Source organism: Lontra canadensis, unplaced genomic scaffold (assembly GCF_010015895.1).
Source record: "Lontra canadensis isolate GAN:19392208 unplaced genomic scaffold, GSC_riverotter_1.0 scaffold156, whole genome shotgun sequence".
Lineage (NCBI taxonomy): Eukaryota > Metazoa > Chordata > Mammalia > Carnivora > Mustelidae > Lontra > Lontra canadensis.
Window position 1 is genome coordinate 2,412,452 of NW_022631150.1, and position 8,244 is coordinate 2,420,695.

Here is an 8,244-nt window from a genome sequence, read left to right on the forward strand (position 1 = left end):
ACCAACACTACTACCTCTTATTACTTTAAAATTACTCTTTTTTATTTTTAAGATTTTATTCATTAAAATAATGAATAGACAGAGATCACAAGTAGGCAGAGAGGCAGGCAGAGAGAGAGGGGAGGAAGCAGGCTCCCTGCTGAGCAGAGAGCCCTATGCGGGGCTCGATCCCAGAACTCTGAGACCATGACCCGAGCCATAGGCAGAGGCTTTAACCCACTGAGCCACCCAGGCGCCCCTAAAATTACTCTTATTACTACTACTATAGTGCATGTTTGATGCGGTGGTTGTTAAAAAACAAGTTTGGAAACCAAGGCTGAGGCCAGATTTTGAAGCATCTTGATGAAAGATAAATTTAACTTCATCCTCTAAGAAAAAGAGACATTCAAGGATTTTGAGCAGAGGAGTAAATAGGATCCAATCTATATTTTAAAAAGAAAACTCTCTGATGTCGACATCTGGGCCTGCAGCTAACCACAAAAGGAAGTGGAGACGCTTCTACAATAGTCCAGACCTTGACTAGAGAAGGAGCAGTGATCTTGATGCTTCTCAGGTCTCCTCTAGTGGGAATGATTTTTTTCTTTGATACGCTTCTTCTAAAAGCATCCTTGCCAACATTTTCATTTCTCTTTATGCCCTAGGAAGTTAAGGCGATTTTAATATAGAGAAATGGTTCTCGCCACATTTTGTGAAAGGAACACCAGTCTCCTCTATTTAAAATTGCCCCATGCTGCCCCGAACCGCCCATCTCCAGAGTGTCAGAGTCTTACCTTCTTCTCCCCACTCCCAACTTTGACTAAAATTCTTACTGTTAAAGGCATCCCTTTAATTTAGATAAACAACTCATGAAAAATATATACACAGGGCCACAGTAAGAGTTTTTGTATCAGCAACAGAAACCAGCTTTGACTACCAAAACTAAAAATAAATTTTTTTGCAAAATATTAGAGCTCAAAGGCATCATAGCAAGGCTGGGGCCCAGGCTCAAAAATATAGAAACCAACAGGCCTTAAAGGCCAGGAGTTACAGTCTAAGTCACTCCACAGCAACAGTACCTGTGACTTTGTCACAACTTTTTTTTTTTTGAACACTGTAATTGTTAAAGATGTAAGATCTCTGAAATTAATAGTGCTGGTTCATGAATAAATAAATCAATGAGACAGAATAGAAAATCTGAAATAGATTCAATTACATATGAAAATTTAGCATAAGATAAAAACAGCCTTTTAGACGATTGCAAAAGAAGGACTTTAAAAAGTCATGTTGGAATAACTGCAAAGCCATATGGAAAAGATAAAATTGGATTCATTCTCCACACCATACACCAAGAAAAATTCCAAATGGCGATGAGATTTAATTATAAAAAATGAAGCTATATGAGTACTCAGTAAATTTGTGGGTACATTCTTTTCAACCTAGGAGCAAGAAAAACTTTCAGGACCATGACTCAAAATCCAAAAGCAAGAAAGGAAAAAATAGATAAACTTGATAACATAGAAATAAAAAATCTTTACATGGGAAAAGATATCACAAGCAAATTAGACAGACAAATAACAAACTGAGAAAAATATCTACAACTGATTCAGACCTCATAAAATGAATTTCTAAAAATAAAGAAGAGATAAACCTATAGAAAATGAGCTATGGGAAGTCATAGGTGATTCATAAAGATGGAAGTACAGGTGTCTTTAACTCACATAAAAAGATGTTCAGTGAGAAATAATTCATAATGAGAAATACAAATTAAAATTACACTAATAGTCCTCTTTTCACCTAAGATGTTGGCAAAAATCCAGAAGTCTGATAACACACTATAAGAAAATGGGCATTTGTTCATTTCTGGTGGGAATAAAAAAATGATAAAATACCTGCAAAGGAAAATTTGTCAATAACTAGCAAAATTATATATGCACGTAGCCTTCAAGCCAGCAATCCCACTTCTAAAACCATATTTCAAATATACACTGGTAAAATTGTGAAAGACATTTTTACATGGTTGTTCATTTTGGTACGATTTACAATAGCAAAAAAAAATTAAAAATCACTCGAGTATTCATCTATCAGGAACTGGTTTAATAAACTCTGATATATCCACTAAATAGAGTACCTACCATGCAGCCATAAAAAGGATAGTAGACTATTCTACATGACCATTTTTTTTTCTAGTTTTCTAGTGACTTATACTGAGAGGATAATTCTAGGTCCTATTTCTCTTTTACGGCTGGAATCAGGGATCCAGATAACTTTTTTAAAGTAAAATGTTATATTTTCACTAAATTTTGTAATACAAAATCACACACACACACACACACACAGTGAATGTGTCACTTTCTTAATAAGATGATAGCACATTATCTACAACTTTCTACTTCTTAGATTTTCAGATACCAGACAACAGGCAGTACATGGCTGTGAACCTTGAGAGAAGATATACAATTGAGGTGATTGTTCTGTCAGGAGGGAATTTCTGGATAGTTGTGCAGGGAAAGAAAACTGCAACAGAAGCCAGATATCTTTGATTGAAGATAAAAAATTGGAATGGGGGAGGCTAAGCCATTAGAATGTGAAGTACAGAGTGTCCAAGAGGAGGAAGCTATGAAGAGAGAGAATTCCAGAAATCTGCACAAAAGACCTTTAAGTCTTTGATACCAGACTGCATGTGCACAGGATAAAACCTCATAGGGCCAGACAACAACACCCTCTGAGGAAAAAGTAGAGTATCAGAGAACTGTAGCATCACACAGAGCTGAGAATAATTTGGATCTTCTCCCGCCAGAGTGGAGAGAACTCACCTAGTAATGGAACATTTATAAGAGATTCCAGAAGATCCACCCCAGAGAAGTGAGCTAGATTACCTCTTGCATAAAGGTCACTTAGCCCTGCCGTGACTTAGGCAGGGCTAAGTGAGCTTAGGAACAAGCAAGTTCACCCATAAATAAGTAATTGCTTGCCAGAAGAAATCAGATACCCTTTAAAGAAAAATAACATAAATATAACATTTAATAAAGTAAAACACAGAACACCTCCCATCCTAGCAAAACTTACCAGACAACAAAGAGAGAAAAATGGGACTTTTAACAAGGACAGAAATCAGTTGTAGAAACAGTCTCAGAAATGATAGGGATGATGCAATTAGTAGATTGGGAACATTGCAACAGATATTATACATATTCACAACTTCTCAAGAATGCAAAAGCACACAAGGCCATAATGAGAAAAGAAATGGAAGATGTAACAAAGAACCAAAAGGAGTTTCTAGATGTGAAAAATATAGTAGTTTATTTTAGAGGGGAGAGACAGAGGGTGAGAGAGCACGTGAGTAGGAGAGTCAGAGGGAGAGAGAGAGAGAATCTCAAGCAGGCTCGATGCCTAGAGCAGAGCCCCACGTAGGGTTCAATCTCATAACCCTGAGATCATGACCTGAACTGAAATCAAGAGTTGGATGCTTAACTGAAGAGCCATCCAGCCTCCCCCCAAATACAGCAGTTTAAAGTTTGCTTGGATGGGGTTAATAACAAATTAGACACAATGGAAGAAATGACCAAGGAACCTGATGTAATAAAAACACACAGGAAAACAACAACAACAACAACAACAACAAAAAACCACTGACGAAAAAATGAGAGGGCCTAGTGTTCTGTGGGATAATATCAAGTGATCTAAAATACATGTAATTTGAGTTTCAGAAAAGTTAAAGGAGATTCTTCAGGTGAAACTTTTAAATTTACTTTGCTCCCTTTCCTCAGCTGTAAGTTTTTCTTCTTTAAAAAGATAAACATCTCCCCCCACCAACTTTATATCATGTTATGTATCATTATTATATTAAAAGGGGGTGCTTGTATGAATTCAAATTATTTTCCCAGTTAATAAATATCTTGACCCAGTATCAGTTATAGTCTTTCATTTTCCAGTGGGATGATCAAAGATAATCTTGATATCTTAGAATTCCATAAGAATAGCAAAGATTGATACATATAAATATAGGCTACCCTTGAGATTGTCTGAAATCCTCTTTTGATGTATGGGCCAAAATGTCACGTTTATTTCTCCTTTATTTTAATTACAAATATCTCATACCTCTAATATACAATTCCAGTTTAGAAGAGACATTTAAACAAATACAAATATTTATTGTCTTACCTTGAGAACTAAAATCTCCAAAAGCCAACAAAGAAAATGTTTAAAAATCATATTTTATCTGGATAATATCAATTAATTAAATTGATTACTGGTTAATTTTTTAATATTTTAACTCCAGTGTAGTTACCATACTATGTTATATTAGTTTCACGTGTACAATATAATGATTCAATAGTTCCATACATTACTCAGTCCTCATCACAAGTGTACTCTTAATCCTTACCTATTTCACCCATCCCCGCCATGCACCTCCATTCTGATAGCCATCAGTTTGTTCTCTATAGGTAAGAGTTTGTTTTTTGCTTTGTCTCTTTTTTCTTTGTTTTGTGTCTCCACATAGGAGTTAAATCAAATGGTATTTGTCTTTCTCTGACTGACTTATTTCATTTAGCACAGTACTATCTAGAGTCTTCCATGTTGTTGCAAATAGAAAGATTTCATTCTTTTTTATGGATGAGTAATATTCCATTGTATATATATATACCACATCTTTATCTATTCATCTATTGATGGACACTAGGGCTGTTCTGATAGTTTCACTATTGTAAATAATGCTACAATAAACATAGGGGTGCATATATCTTTTCAGATTAGTGTCGTCATTTTTATTGGGTAAACACTCAGCAATAGGAATTACTGGATTACATGGTAGTTCTATTTTTAATTTTTTGAGGGACCTTCATACTGTTTTCCACAGTAGCTACACCACTTTTCATTCCCACCAACAGTGCATGAGGGTTCCTTTTTCTCCACATCCTCACCAGCACTTGTTATTTCCTGTTTTTGATTTTAGCAATTCTGACAGGTATGAGGTGGTCTCTCATCATGTTTCTAATTTGCATTTCCCTGATGATTAGTGATGTTGAACATCTTTTCATGTGTACATTGGCCATGTGATAGTTAATTTTGTGTGTCAACTTGGTTAGATTTCCCAGTTTGTACAAACCCTAGTCCAGATGTTGCTATGAAGGTATTTTGTAGAATGACTAACATTTACTACAACTGTCTTTAAGGAAAGTTGATTACCTTCCATAGTGTGTATGGGCCTCATCCAGTCAGCTGAGGCTTTAAGAGCAAAGACTGAGGTTTCCTAGAAAAGGAATTCTGCCTCAAGACTGTAACAGAGAAATCCTCCCTGAGTTACTATCCTGCCTATGTATTTTGGATTTGCCAGCCCCTATAATCCCATGAGCCAGTTCTTTAAAATATCTCCCTGACTCTTGCTCTTTCTGTGTCTCTCTGTCTCCTTCTCTGCCCCTGCCATACACACACACATACACACACACCTGTCTGATATAATCACTAATAAAAAAAATGTGTTAAATGCAAAACATTTAAGCTTTACCTAGAATTTCAAAGCAGAAACTTCTCTGGTTCTGGAATTTTTCAATTTTCCTAACTCATGCTAGAAGTAATTCACAGAATGTACAAATGTTTACACATTCTAGGCATAATACATTTCTGCTCTATACATTTGAAACCCTGCAAACTGTATAAATGTATAAAAATACATTTGAAACTCTATACTTACATTAAATTTACATAAATATAACTATTTAATGTTGGAACACAATTCTAAGTTTGTACATTTGTGAATGCAACCAAACATGCCATATCCCAGTTCCCAATTTGGTATTTAGTAACTGTACTTATCACTATTAAGAAAACCAATAAAGCTATATTCTTTAAAGTTTAAGGCAAGAAATTAAATCTCCCAGATTCATTGTAGAATATTTAGCCTTTTAGATTTTTATTTTTTAAAGACTTTATTTATTTGTCAGAGAGAGAGAGCAAGGGAGCACAAGCTGAGGGAGCAGCAGGCAGTGGGAGGAGCAAGGAGCCCAATATGGGACTTGATCCCAGCACCTTGGGATCATGACCTGAGCCGAAGGCAGGTGCTTAACCAGCTGAGCCACACAGGCATCCCTGTCCTTTTAGATATTTAAAGTTTGTTTAATACAAAATACCCAAATTTGGGATGTTAAGAGCCTAGAAATTTATAAATCATTCTTCTACCCAAGAAGAGGGGAGATAATTGCTTTATCTCCATTTGTGTAGTTCTGGAACCACACTACATCTAGATCGGGGGACTGTGGGAGGCTCAGCCTTGCTCTTAAACCCGTGACTGCCAAGTGAGAGGAAGAGAGACCAGAAGTTGGATATGAGGAAGAAAGGAAGGAATGCTGGACAGATAGAATAAGTGACTGCAGGGCTTTAAAGTTATCATTTGAAGACTGAAAGGAATTACCTCAACTGCTTTTGCATGAATTCTATAGCACTATTCCTATCAGTTCTTCCCCCATTCTTAGCTCTGTGACACTAAGAATGCTTTGTAAGTACTCAAGCATCATAGTCCCATGAGAAAGACAATGTCATTATACCCAGATGTTCACAGCAGCATTATCAACAATAGCCAAGCCACGGAGAGAGCCCAGACGTCCATCAACCGATGAATGGATAAAGAAGATGTGGGGTGTGTATGTGTGTGTGTGTGTGTGTGTGTGTGTGTTTATATATATTTGTGTATGTATGTGTGTATTTATATATATATGAATATTATTCTTACATACATTCATATATATACATAACAAAGGAATATTATTCAGCCTTCAAAAAGAATGAAATCTTGCCATTTGCAATGACACAGATAGAGCTAGAGTGTATTATACCAAGTGAAGTAAGTCAGTCAGAGAAAGACAAATACCATATGATCTCACTCATATGTGGCATTTAAGAAAGGAAACAGATGAACATATGGAAAGGGGGAAAAGAAAAAAAAGGAGAGAGGAAAACAAGCCATAGGGACTCTCAATGATAGAGAACTGAGTGTTGATGGAAGGAGATGGGTGATGGGTATTAAGGAGGGGTTTGTCCTGATGAGCACTGGGTGTTGTATGTAAGTGATGGATTCTATTCCAGAAACCAATATTGCACTGTATGGTAACTAAGTAAAAATTAAAACAAAAACAAAAACAAAAACAAAACCTGTTTGTTTTTACCAACAGTCCTATTACCCAGCATGAAGGGGATTAAATATAAGAAATAATTGTTGGCAATAATTGGAAAATACAAATGCTCCATGTTTATTCCCAAATGAGACATCTTTATCACACCGATCATGGCCATTTGTAACAAAAGGCAGAAATTACTGTGCTGTCACATATGTGTGAACATGATGTTGATTGCATCACTTTCTAGTGTCTGTGAAGTTCTGCCAGATGAGTCCCTCTTACCTGTTATCCTGAGCCAAAGCATTCAGTTTCAGTAGAGAAGAGCCCTACAAATAATGCACTTTCTATTGTGTTGATCACTTCTACTCCTCCTGGTTATTACAAATTGGGTGGGGAAAAGAGATGAACTCTGAAATGTAGGTTTCTTCTATTACACATTTTTCTCGTCTGTGTCCTTTATAAATGCATCTTTATTGTGCTGCTAAGGTGGAGGGAAGGTTTTCAGCATTTTTAATCTTTTTTAGCAAGTGGGTGTTTTCTATTTACATGAATATTTAGTTAGACTTGCAGAGGAAACATTTTTGTTAAACTTTCCCAGAAGTTTGTTACATAGTTCTAAATCCTATTAATTTTTACTTGAACTCTCTATCGTTGATCAACCACATCTCTGCTCATTTATTATTTCACCCATGAACCTATTAAATTTAAAGTGGTTTAATGGGAATACAGTATGCATTCCTCTAAAAATAAGACATTTAATAATTATCATTAATGAACATTATTAGCGCCTCAGGTACCAGTGACCCTGACTCATTCTAAGAATAAATTGTACTCAAGAAAGGATAAATGAACTAACTGAAAAAAAAAAAAAGAAACAAACTTGTCGCATTAAGCAATATATTTCAAATGACATTTTCCTTTTTGTATTTAATAATTATTAAATTTCATTAAGTGTTAATTTTGATCAATAACACTAATCACAATACTAGTACTACAACTACTACTACTAAGTGATAATGGATCCTAGGAAAAAATAATCCCTAAAGCCAACTGGTTACAGGAAATTTTTTATTAAAATTTCAACTTATATACATAATTTTCTTTGTGATGTATGATAAGGAAATCAATAAAATAATTCCAGGCATAAACATAT